This window comes from Diabrotica virgifera, chromosome 6 (genome assembly GCF_917563875.1).
Source record: "Diabrotica virgifera virgifera chromosome 6, PGI_DIABVI_V3a".
Lineage (NCBI taxonomy): Eukaryota > Metazoa > Arthropoda > Insecta > Coleoptera > Chrysomelidae > Diabrotica > Diabrotica virgifera.
The window spans coordinates 174,511,121-174,523,615 of record NC_065448.1 but is presented as its reverse complement, the minus strand read 5'-3'; positions in this window follow the sequence as shown (position 1 = coordinate 174,523,615).

Genomic DNA, 12,495 nt, shown 5'->3' with positions numbered 1-12,495 from the left:
ACCAGACACAAACATTTTATTATGGTGGAAATCATATATTAGTGTTTTCCCCATTTTATCTCGGTTGGCTACTGGCTAGGGATATTTTGTGTATTCAAGCGACGTCCGTACCAGTCGAGCGGCATTTTTCTGAAGCAACGCTGGTACTAACGAATAAAAGATGCTCTTTAAAGACAAAAGTATCAAAGAACTCATTTGTGTGAACAGTTGGATGAAGATCTCTTTAAAGGATACCTAATATTTGTGAGGTTTTCTTCTATTTCTTCTATATTTAAGAGCTTTTTTTGACAAAAATAGTGATAGCTGAATAAAGAATTTTATTAATTTAATCCTTTTTAGTCGATATTTTATCGAGTATTGTATCGATATCGTATCAAAATCAATATCAATACGATATTTTTATAAGTAAGTATTGCCGATATCGATACCACGTGGTATCTCTACATTTGAGTGATTCCATATCAGCCATTTCTGAACCTCGTTTTTCGTAGAATCTTAAGTGATGCCACAGAAAGGTTCTGGGTCTTCAAAAGTTTCTCTGTATCCTTGTATGTATTGCCAACATATTTGCTCGTTCATTCCCATGCACCTCTTCATGACCCGACGCCCGACACCCAAATTAAAGACACTTTATTGTCTTTTTTCAGGTTGTTGAGGAGAACTTTGCAGCTCCTCACCAGTTTTAATTTCTTGAGTGGGTTCTTTACTACCAGAATAGCCGCTTGGCTATCTGTGTAAATGTTTATTCTCTTAATTTTAGGGTCTCCATCTATTATTTTTCATCAATGCAGGCCACCAAAGCAAAAATTTCAGCCTGAAACACAGTTGTATATTAATCTAAGCTGTAAGATTTATTATCGTTGCATGTTTACTCAAAGTTGATCCAGTACCATGGGCAGTTTTAGATCCATCAGTGAACCAAAAGTCCCACATTGTGGACTTTTTTCTCTAGATCAGTGTTTTCCAACCTTTTTTGTGCCATGCCCCACCTTAGGCTTTCTAAAATTCTTATGCCCCCCCCCCTATTGGGACCGTGCAAGTTCGGAAAAGCGACACCTGGTTTCTTCGCTCTGCACTTTTATTCGCACTTTTAATTATATTGGCCAATCATATGGTCCTGGTTGTTGGATAATTGTCAAGGCCATAGTCCAAAAAAATAATAAGAAGAAAAAATAAGATTTAGGTTGATATTAAAACGTAAACAATTGTATGTAGTAAATAAAATTAGTTATTAAAATGCAGTAATGCAAGCAAAATACAATTAATTACATTTACCTTTATATAATAATTGCATATCAGATCAATATTTTGGAGCAATATATAATTTTTCTTCTTCATTGACAGTAGATATGAAATGTACGTCAATTTTACAATTTCAATTGACAATGAATTATTTAAGAAAGTTAAAATATTTCTCCGCTATTCTCGCACGATCGTTTCTCGTATCGCCTCCAAGTACTTGCACACCGCGAATAGGTATACATACATAATTTTTAATATTAAAAAAATGAATTGTTCACTTACTTATATGATGGGTTTTAGGAAGAAATCGCTAGGAAATTTTGAACGAAACAGTCAGTAAATTTTCAAACCAGATACTTAATGAAAAACTCAAATTCAAATTCCAAATAATTTTAATAAAGATTTTTCTATATAGTCCTGTCGCCAGGGGGGGTACAACGGCCTCCTTAATTCAGATGGACTTACCCAAGTTTTTTTTTATATATTTTGACCCGTAGAATACGAATTTTTTGGGTAAAAGTTGATCCGGATGTCGATAAGATTGTTATAGACAAAGAACTTGAGGAATTACATAACAGCGATTTCTCGCAAAACAAAACATCGTTTTGTATTTTTTGGGTCATTTTAAGCAAAAAATAACCCTACAAGTTTTTTCGTAGAATGCAGGGAGACTGTTGTACCTTTAGGCCGTTGTACCTTGGGCCACTTCAAATTTAAAACCAGTGTCTCCATCTACTAACACCAGAACGAACTAAATCATTTGCTTATCGTTGCCGCTACGTCAAAATTTTAGTCTGGTGTAAATCCGCGGCAAACTGAGGTTTTGCGCAACAAAAGTTATTTTTGAGACTTAAAAGTAAATATTTTTGAAAAATTTGAGTGCCAGTATTATGATACAAGATTGTGTTTTTAATAATTCGAGTGCATAGTTATATCAACAGTTTACTGATAAGTATTTATTTATTGTTGTTGTTTGTTTTAAACATAACATCTAAGTTAGAAATTTGTTTTTCTAAAAAAGTGTACCCTCTTGTACCTTGGGCCAGAAACACATCCTGTACCTTGGGCCATGGCCCAAGGTACACGAGCCATGGCCGAAGGTACACGAGCCTTTGGTTTTCGTATAGATAATTAAATAGTTTGGTGAAACTTGCGTTTTTAACTCCCGTCAAATCATGTCATTATTTATTAAATAATACACCAGTCGGACATTAATGTTTTTTTAAATTTAAATTATAGCTAGGTATTTATTTCGTTTTTTTACTTGCAGGATATAATCTCTCATTATGCCACGTAGCAAGACTGGAAAAAAGCGAGAAGCGATTAATCCTGAATCGTTAAAGGGGGCTTTGGAGTCTATATTCCATGAGGATCCAACAAAACGTATTAGCTGTAGACAGGCTTCCAAAGTTTCTAAGATTAGCCGTGCTACACTTGCTAGAGAGGCCAGAAAATTTCAAGAACCAGAAGGAGGAGAATATCACTATTCTGTAAATTATGCTGTACGCCAAGTGTTTACTGACATGGAGGAAACTTGCTTAGTTGAATATATAAAAAAGATTGCTTTAATGCAGTACGGTTTATCTGAAAGGCGTAAGAGAGCTAGTTTACAAATATGCTGTCGCCAATAATAAGAAATTTCTCCTAACAGAATTTGGAACTTAGATAAGACCGGTGTAAGCACTCTTCAATCGCAGTCAAAAGTAGTTGCTCCGAAAGGAATTAAACAACTTGGTAGTGCTACATCGGCCGAGAGAGGAAGCCTCGTGACTATGATAGCAGCGATAAGTGCTACAGGAAACTACATCCCACCTATGTTGATTTTTCCTAGGGTGTTTTTTAAAGATAGAATAATTTTTGGGGCTCCTCCAGGAACCGTCGGAGCTGCAACGGCCTCAGGGTGGTCAAATGATCAGTTGTTTCTGAAATTTCTGGACCACTTTATCCAGCATGTCAAGTGTTCAAAGGACGAACGAGTGATATTATTTTTAGATAATCACGAATCCACCTGTCTATCGAAGCAGTAGAAAAAGCATCCAATGCGGGAATTGTAATGATTACCATTCCTCCTCACACTTCGAACAAATTTCAACCACTTGATTTGACAATATATGGGCCCCTCAAAACCTTTCATAGCCAAGGAGGTGAATCTTGGTTGTTTAGTAATGGTGGAAAAACCTTTGATATCTACTCAGTGGCCGAAGACATTGGAAAAGCTTATCCTCGAGCTTTCACCCCCAGCAATATTATTAGCGGCTTTAGAGCTTCTGGAATATATCCCTTAGACAGCGAAAAATTTTCAGATCAAGATTTTTTGGGCTCCTATGTAACCGATCGTGAAATGGAAAATATGGAGCCAACTCAAACCGTTACAACTTTCAGTTTTGTTCTCTTTTTTTACTGGCGGCCCAAGGTACAGGAGGCTTGTCTCAAGGTACATGACTTCGTGTACCTTGGGCCGCCATGTAAGCCTGTCATTTTTGTTTAAATATGCACTTTATTTTTTTGTATTTTTTTTATCTAATCTGTTCCTATACTGCACAAATATGTATAGAATTTACCAAATACGTAAAATCCCTGAAAAAAATATCCATTTTTTTTCTATACGAGAATTTAAAAAAAGTGGCACTAGGTACAACAGTCTCCCCCATAGTTTTCGAGATAACCGCGGTTGAACTTTCAAAAAATCGAAAAATTGCAATTTTTGAACCCGAATAACTTTTGATTAAAAAATAAAGTAGCAATTCTGCTTAACGCATTTGAAAGTTTAAGTCAAATTATATCGGTTTTGATTATTTGCGTTGCCAAAAATTTATTATTTTATTGTTAAACAAAGCTATAAACACCTAGTGCGTGAGTGATGTTTTCAATGATTTCTCATTTAAAATCGAACGAGTAGGTAGAGTAGTTACAAGTGCAAGCGAGGCAATTTCTACGTAGCATGCGTTAAAACGCATGTATTAGGCACGGGAAACACTATGTGTTTATAGCTTTTTTTAACAATAAAAAAATTAATTTTTAGCAATGCAAATAATCAAAACCGATATAATTTGACTTAAACTTTCAAATGCGGTAAGCAGAATTGCTACTTTATTTTTTAATCAAAAGTTATTCGGGTTCAAAAATTGCAATTTTTCGATTTTTTGAAAGTTCAACCGCGGTTATCTCGAAAACTATGCATTCTACGAAAAAACTTGTAGGGTTATTTTTTGCTTAAAATGACCCAAAAAATACAAAAAGATGTTTTTTTTTTGCGAGAAATCGCTGTTATGTAATTCCTCAAGTTCTTTGTTTATAACAATCTTATCGACATCCGGATCAACTGTTACCCAAAAAATTCGTATTCTACGGGTCAAAATATATAAAAGAAATTTGGGTAAGTCCATCTGAATTAAGGAGGCCGTTGTACCCCCCCTGGCGACAGGACTAATAATTTATTATTTTAATTTAATGAGATCCTTGCGCTTTATTCTTGCTACTTAAAAGATTTTGTATTAGGTTCCAAGTTGGTTAGCTTCAGCCTCAAGTCTCCACGTTGTGGTATATCCATCTGATTTCTTTTTTTGTACCATTAAATTATTTATAGCACTAAATCCACATTCAGCTAAATATGAAGATAGCATAGCTTTCTTGCATATTTGGTTGAATTTGGGTGTTTGATTTCTATTTCCTTATAAAGCCATGTCGTCGGTCCTTTTATATTAAATAAAGATTTAACTGACTCATCATTTTGCAATTATGTTAATTCTTCTTGATATCGCAAATTTGATATATTATCAGACAAAATCCACTAACATTGTCTGCATCATCCATGTTGAAAAATAAATTTGTTTTTATCAGAAAATCATTCTTTTAAATCAGCCGATAGAATATTCAGATGATTGACAATAATAAGTAAAGCGGTAGAGTCATTTTTGGAGCCAATGAAACTGTTCAAAGTTTTGTTGTTAATATATTTCTGTTTCTGACAACTCAATATTGATAATGGAACAAAATATATTCGCTTTGCATCGACAAGAGTTTTATTTGTTCCTTGAAGTTGCTTATTTAATAAATATAGTTTTTCAAAAATTTCGGCTAAATAACTCACAAATGCTTTACCATCGATTGTTAACGATATTTCTTTTCAGGTTTCTCACTTAAAAAATCACTAACGGTATCAAACAGTTTCATAAATCTTTTCAAGCAGTTCCCTTCAGATAGCCCTCTTTCTTCAGTATGAAGTAAAAGTCTCACGTGGTCTTCATTTTGTTCTTCAGAAAATAGCTTGAAGAGACGCTCATATTTGGCATTAGATTTAATAGCATTAACACACTTTATTAGAGAATGTAGTACTGTATTTAGAACAGGCGACATATTTTTGGCTACCAAGTTTTCCCTAAGAATAACACAACGCACAAGAATCATTTTTGGATTCGCATCTTTCATCAATTTTAAGCAGGAATTTTTCTTGCCAATCATATTAGGAACACTATCAGCTGCAAAGATATAAGTTATCAATATTGTCTCTGTCTCACTGTCTCTCAAAGTTAATTCATCAATTTGCACTAAGAAATTTCTTTTTTCAGTTTTTCAACAACTTGTTTTTCAATATCTTCACTTATTTCGTTTATTCTTTCGCTAACAGTATTACATATTACTGAGTGGCATAGCTTTTACATCTTTTTCAAGAATCGTTTTAAGAAATGCGGGTATTGTCGGTTTTATTAAATTCTCTCCTATAGTATGATTTTCTCCAGATTTGGTGATGAGTAAAGTTTGATAACTAGCCTCAAGGAAACGAATATTAGTTGAAGTATGAGCGTGAGCAGCAAATATAGTCTTTAATATTCTTCGCAGAATCATAGCATTGCATTTAAATGACCCGGAGCGGGAGGGTTAAACTCGTGTTGAGTCCATATTCGAATTGCCCCCTTAACAATCAAATTGCCCCCCTGTAGGGCGTAGGCCCCACGTTGGGAAACACTGCTCTAGATGGTATAATTGTGTTAATCTTTTCAGCAGCGTTCTGTTTCTCTCATAGTATTATGGTACTACCAATGCTTCAGCGTGTCCTTACTTCACCTTCTACCTAGTGGGGTACAGGTAGAAGGCACCCACCGTATTCGAGCGGTACCCAAGACAAGAAGTTGCTGAGTTGGCCGGGTACTTAACTAGTTGGTCATCTTAAGAATATCCGCCCATTTTAATCAAAGTCTACACCGCGGACTAGAAAAGTGTTTTCTGTGAATCTTCAGCTTCCCAGTAAAATGTTCTGTTACTCTGATAATATTGTTCTCATAACTGAAGATAAAATACCCTGCCAAAGAAAACATTAATTATTATTTATTTATTGTTATACGGCTCACACTCCCTCTAAGGGGAAAATTGACTCATCCCAGATACCTACGGTATCAAAAGGATTGAGCTCTGGTGGGACTCTTTCCGTGTTATCGAGCCCTAGGTGACTTGGAATGCAGGTGTATCTCCCAGAAATTTTCGTACGCATCTGGCCGTCGCGAGTAGTACAGCTTTCTGCATGGTCTTATAAAGATGTTCATTCAGACCCAGCTTTTTTATGCTTTCGAGGAGGGTCTTCGGAATGACTCCAGTAGTAGACATAATAATCGGTATCGTCTGGGTACTTTCCATTCTCCATTGCCTTCGTATTTGAATTTCTAGATCTCTGTACTTGGCGATCTTTTCAGTAAATTTACTACGTAGATTATTGTTGTTAGGTATCGCCACATCAATTAGTGTTGTTTGTCTTGTTAATTTATTAACTAGTACGAGATCTGGTCTATTATGTGCCACTGTTTGGTCTGTGAGCACAGTGCGGTCCCAGTATAGCTTGTAGTTGCCATCCTCAAGCATACTCTCAGGGACGTATTGATAATACGGGAGATGGTCTGTTTGGAGAAGTCCCAGCTTGATAGCTATCTCTTGATGAAGGATTTTTCCCACTGCGTCATGCCGTTCCTTGTATTCAGTTGCAGCAAATGCCTGGCAGCCCCCTGTAAGATGTTGGATGGTTTCTTGGGCTTGACATCCATATCGGCATCTGTCGTTTTGAACCTGAGGGTCTTTGATGATATATTTCAGGTAATTTCTTGTTGGTATAACCTGATCCTGAATGGCCAGTAATGAACCCTCCGTCTCAGGGAACATCTTTCCTGATGTCAACCAGTAGTTCGACGCTATATTGTCGACATAATCTTGGCTGACCTCATTGGGATGTCGCCCGTGCAGAGGTTTACCCATCCAGGCGCGCACTTTTTCGTCCTTAGTAAGGTGGATTATGCGTATTTCTGGTTCCCTCAGTTTGATCGGTGTTGTGTCATCTACTGCGCAGATAGCGCGATGTAGAGTAGATGTCTCAGCCTGCATCTGAAAATAAGTTCTTAAATTAGCAATTTGTTTATCTAATTGCTCACCTATATCCATAAGTCCTCTTCCTCCTAGATTCCGTGGTAATGTTGTTCTTTCTACTGCACTTTTCGGATGGTGTTTTTGTGCCTTTGTGAGGTGTGTTCGTACTTTTCGCTGAAGAGCTTCTATATCTGTTTTTGTCCACTTAACAATACCAAATGAGTAGCTAAGCGCGGAACATGCGTAGGTGTTTAGTGCCTTAAACAAATTTCTACTGTTAAGGTGTGAGCGAAGCAGCTGTTTTACCCTTCGTATAAACTCAGTAGTTATCTCTGCTTTCATTTGTTTATGGTAAATTTTCCGCGCTTGCTTTACTCCAAGATATTTATACATATCGTTTTCACCCATGGCGTCGATGTTCTGGCCATTTTGCATATCGAATCCTCCGGGCTGTACTTTTCCTCTGACTATATTTAAAATACGGCACTTATCTAGTCCGAAGTGCATACTAATATCATTAGAAAAAGTTTCTACAGTTTTTAGCATCTCGTCGAGTTGGTTTCGAGTGGAAGCCATTAATTTCAAATCATCCATGTACAATAAATGATTAAGCTTCGCCACCACATTGTTGTTATTTTTGATGCTAAAACCTGCATCTGTGGAGTTCAATAGCTGAGATAGTGGGTTCATAGCTAGACAGAACCACAGAGGACTCAACGAATCTCCTTGAAACAGGCCCCGGCTGATTACGATATTTTCAGTTTCGATGTTACTTTCACCAGGTATTTGAAGATGAATTCTAGTTTTCCACTCTGTCATTAATATGTTGTAAAAAGGTCACTATATTATCATCGACTTTATATATTCTCAGTATGTCTATAAGCCATTCATGCGAGACTGAATCAAAGGCCTTCTTGTAATCAATAAAAGCAGTAAATAGATTCCTCTTTTTGGAATATGCTTGATTAGAAATGACTGAGTCGATGATAAGTTGTTCTTTGCAACCCATGGAACCCTTAGCGCATCCTTTCTGTTGAGGCTCTATGATATTGTTCAGAGCACAGTGTTGGTAGATACGCCGGGCTACACAGGATGTGACCAATTTATACAAAGTTGGAAGGCAAGTAATTGGGCGGTATTTTGCTGGATCTTGGGTGTTATTTTGATCCTTCGGTATTAAATAAGTGGTTCCCTGAGTTAGGAATGATGGTATATCCTGCGGATTAGAAATAACATGATTAATTAGTGTTGATAAGCATTCATGAGCACTCCAAAACTTCTTGAGCCAAAAGTTTTGAACTCCGTCTGGTCCAGGAGATTTCCAGTTATGAAACTCTTTGATGATAGTTGAGACTTCTTCAGTGGTGAAGGGTTCGTAGAGAGCAGTAGTGTAGTGTTGGCAGTTCTGTGCCGTATCTTCTATCCATCCAGCATTGTTGTTAAGAGCAGCTGGTGTGGAAAGTTGATTTCCCCAAAACTCATGAATTTCTTCTTGGCTTGGGTAAGACTTATCGAGATTTTCTACGGTGGAATTGAGTTTTCGATAGAACGCCTTCTCAGCAGTCTCAAAAAGGGCATTGTCGGATTTTCGGTTGTTACTCACTTTGTACCTTCTTAGTCGTCCTGAATAAACTGAGAGTCTTTGTTTTAATGTATCCAGGCACTGTTGGGCTGTGTTGTTTTCTGGATCGTATCTTGAGTGTCTTGCAGTATTCCGTATTATTTCTTCAGCTCTCCTGATGACTCTTGTACTTCTTACACCTCGTATATATTCTGTGACTTGACCAATATCCCTACGCAGCAATTCAATCTTTCCGAGCAGTCTTTTTTCCCAGGGTGCAGTTCTGCTACCAGTCCTTCCATTATTAGTACCCCGTCGTGTTCTGATCTTAATGCCCATTACATTAGCAATTGCTGTTGCTGCACAGTAGATTAGCATGTGCAGATACTCTAATGTGTGGGCTTCTACGACATAATTGGGTAGGACTTCAGTGTTCACAATTTGTAACAGCACACCTAGTCTCTTACAAGAGTTTATTCGTGGTAGCGGTGGTCTGCTAAGTGGGTTTGTTCCATTAAACTCTTGTACAGCACGTGCCATTTCGCTTACTAGGTTATCATATAGCTCGTTGTTTTCCTGCTCTGTATTGTCAGGTTGAGTTTCTTGTATGGCAAGCTAAGGAATCTGCTCATGAACTTCATTGGGGACTTGATCTTCAATTACAATATCGTTATGAATCTCCCGTTCGACTTCACTTCTGATGATATTGCGTCTAGTCTCTGGGATAAGGTTGTTTCTTATAATTACCCGGTATTGGTCTGATACTCGTTGCTCCGATACTTGAATATCTGGGTACGTCCTGCAAAATTCGGCATACAGCTGTTGTCGGTAGCCGATTGTTTCTTGACCGAGGTTTGTCACCTTGTAGTAGAAGCGCAAAATGTTTTCATTAATGGACACAGTCCATTTCATGCGCTGCCTCGGCCGTCCCGCTTGAGTGAGCGCCGGCTGATGATCCAGCGCAGCACCTTCGGCGGGTGGAGCTCTTGTTGTTGTTTGGCTCGCTTGTGGTTGTGGTTGTGGTTGGGCTGTAGCTGATTGTATGACAGGGGCCCGCCTCCTCAACACCCTGCCACCGACGGCCCGCATGCTGTCACGTCCAGCGCCGGCTCCAGACGTGCCCTGGCGATCCCCAGGCAGCGATCCTAAACATAAATTATTATTCTCCATTCTCATGGGTGTACATTTTATACCTACTGCCAGGTGTCAGTTTTTGTTCCACGGCAAGTATCCCTGCTACTCTCTGGGTACTGGCGCTACGAATACCCAGAAAGCATCCCCCATTCGCAGGGGGCCGCGCCTGATAGAAGAACTGACAAAAAACTCCCACAGGTAATTATTATTATCCCAGATTTAGCCATACGGCTCACACTCCCTCTACGGGGAAAATTGACTCATCCCAGATACCTACGGTATCAAAAGGATTGAGCTCTGGTGGGACTCTTTCCGTGTTATCGAGCCCTAGGTGATTTGGAATGCAGGTGTATCTCCCAGAAATTTTCGTACGCATCTGGCCGTCGCGAGTAGTACAGCTTTCTGCATGGTCTTATAAAGATGTTCATTCAGACCCAGCTTTTTTATGCTTTCGAGGAGGGTCTTCGGAATGACTCCAGTAGTAGACATAACAATCGGTATCGTCTGGGTACTTTGCATTCTCCATTGCCTTCGTATTTGAATTTCTAGATCTCTGTACTTGGCGATCTTTTCAGTAAATTTACTACGTAGATTGTTGTTGTTAGGTATCGCCACATCAATTAGTGTTGTTTGTCTTGTTAATTTATTAACTAGTACGAGATCTGGTCTATTATGTGCCACTGTTTGGTCTGTGAGCACAGTGCGGTCCCAGTATAGCTTGTAGTTGCCATCCTCAAGCATACTCTCAGGGACGTATTGATAATACGGGAGATGGTCTGTTTGAAGAAGTCCCAGCTTGATAGCTATCTCTTGATGAAGGATTTTTCCCACTGCGTCATGCCGTTCCTTGTATTCAGTTGCAGCAAATGCTTGGCAGCCCCCTGTAAGATGTTGGATGGTTTCTTGGGCTTGACATCCATATCGGCATCTGTCGTTTTGAACCTGAGGGTCTTTGATGATATATTTCAGGTAATTTCTGGTTGGTATAACCTGATCCTGAATGGCCAGTAATGAACCCTCCGTCTCAGGGAACATCTTTCCTGATGTCAACCAGTAGTTCGACGCTATATTGTCGACATAATCTTGGCTGACCTCATTGGGATGTCGCCCGTGCAGAGGTTTACCCATCCAGGCGCGCACTTTTTCGTTCTTAATAAGGTGGTTTATGCGCATTTCTGGTTCCCTCAGTTTGATCGGTGTTGTGTCATCTACTGCGCAGATAGCGCGATGTAGAGTAGATGTTTCAGCCTGCATCTGAAAATAAGATCTTAAATTAGCAATTTGTTTATCTAATTGCTCACCTATATCCATAAGTCCTCTTCCTCCTAGATTCCGTGGTAATGTTGTTCTTTCTACTGCACTTTTAGGATGGTGTTTTTGTGCCTTTGTGAGGTGTGTTCGTACTTTTGGCTGAAGAGCCTCTATATCTGTTTTTGTCCACTTAATAATACCAAATGAGTAGCTAAGCGCGGAACATGCGTAGGTGTTTAGTGCCTTAAACAAATTTCTACTGTTAAGGTGTGAGCGAAGCAGCTGTTTTACCCTTCGTATAAACTCAGTAGTTATCTCTGTTTTCATTTGTTTATGGTCAATTTTCCGCGCTTGCTTTACTCCAAGATATTTATACATATCAATTTCACCCATGGCCTCGATGTTCTGGCCTTTTTGCATATCGAATCCTCCGGGCTGTACTTTTCCTCTGACTATATTTAAAATACGACACTTATCTAGTCCGAAGTGCATATTAATATCATTAGAAAAAGTTTCTACAGTTTTTAGCATCTCGTCGAGTTGGTTTCGAGTGGAAGCCATTAATTTCAAATCATCCACGTACAATAAATGATTAAGCTTCGCCACCACATTGTTGTTATTTTTGATGCTAAAACCTGCATCTGAGGAGTTCAATAGCTGAGATAGTGGGTTCATAGCTAGACAGAACCACAGAGGACTCAACGAATTATTATTATTATCCAGATTTAGCCATACGGCTCACACTCCCTCTAAGGGGAAAATTGACTCATCCCAGATACCTACGGTATCAAAAGGATTGAGCTCTGGTGGGACTCTTTCCGTGTTATCGAGCCCTAGGTGACTTGGAATGCAGGTGTATCTCCCAGAAATTTTCGTACGCATCTGGCCGTCGTGAGTAGTACAGCTTTCTGCATGGTCTTATAAAGATGTTCATTAAGACCCAGCTTTTTTATGCTTTC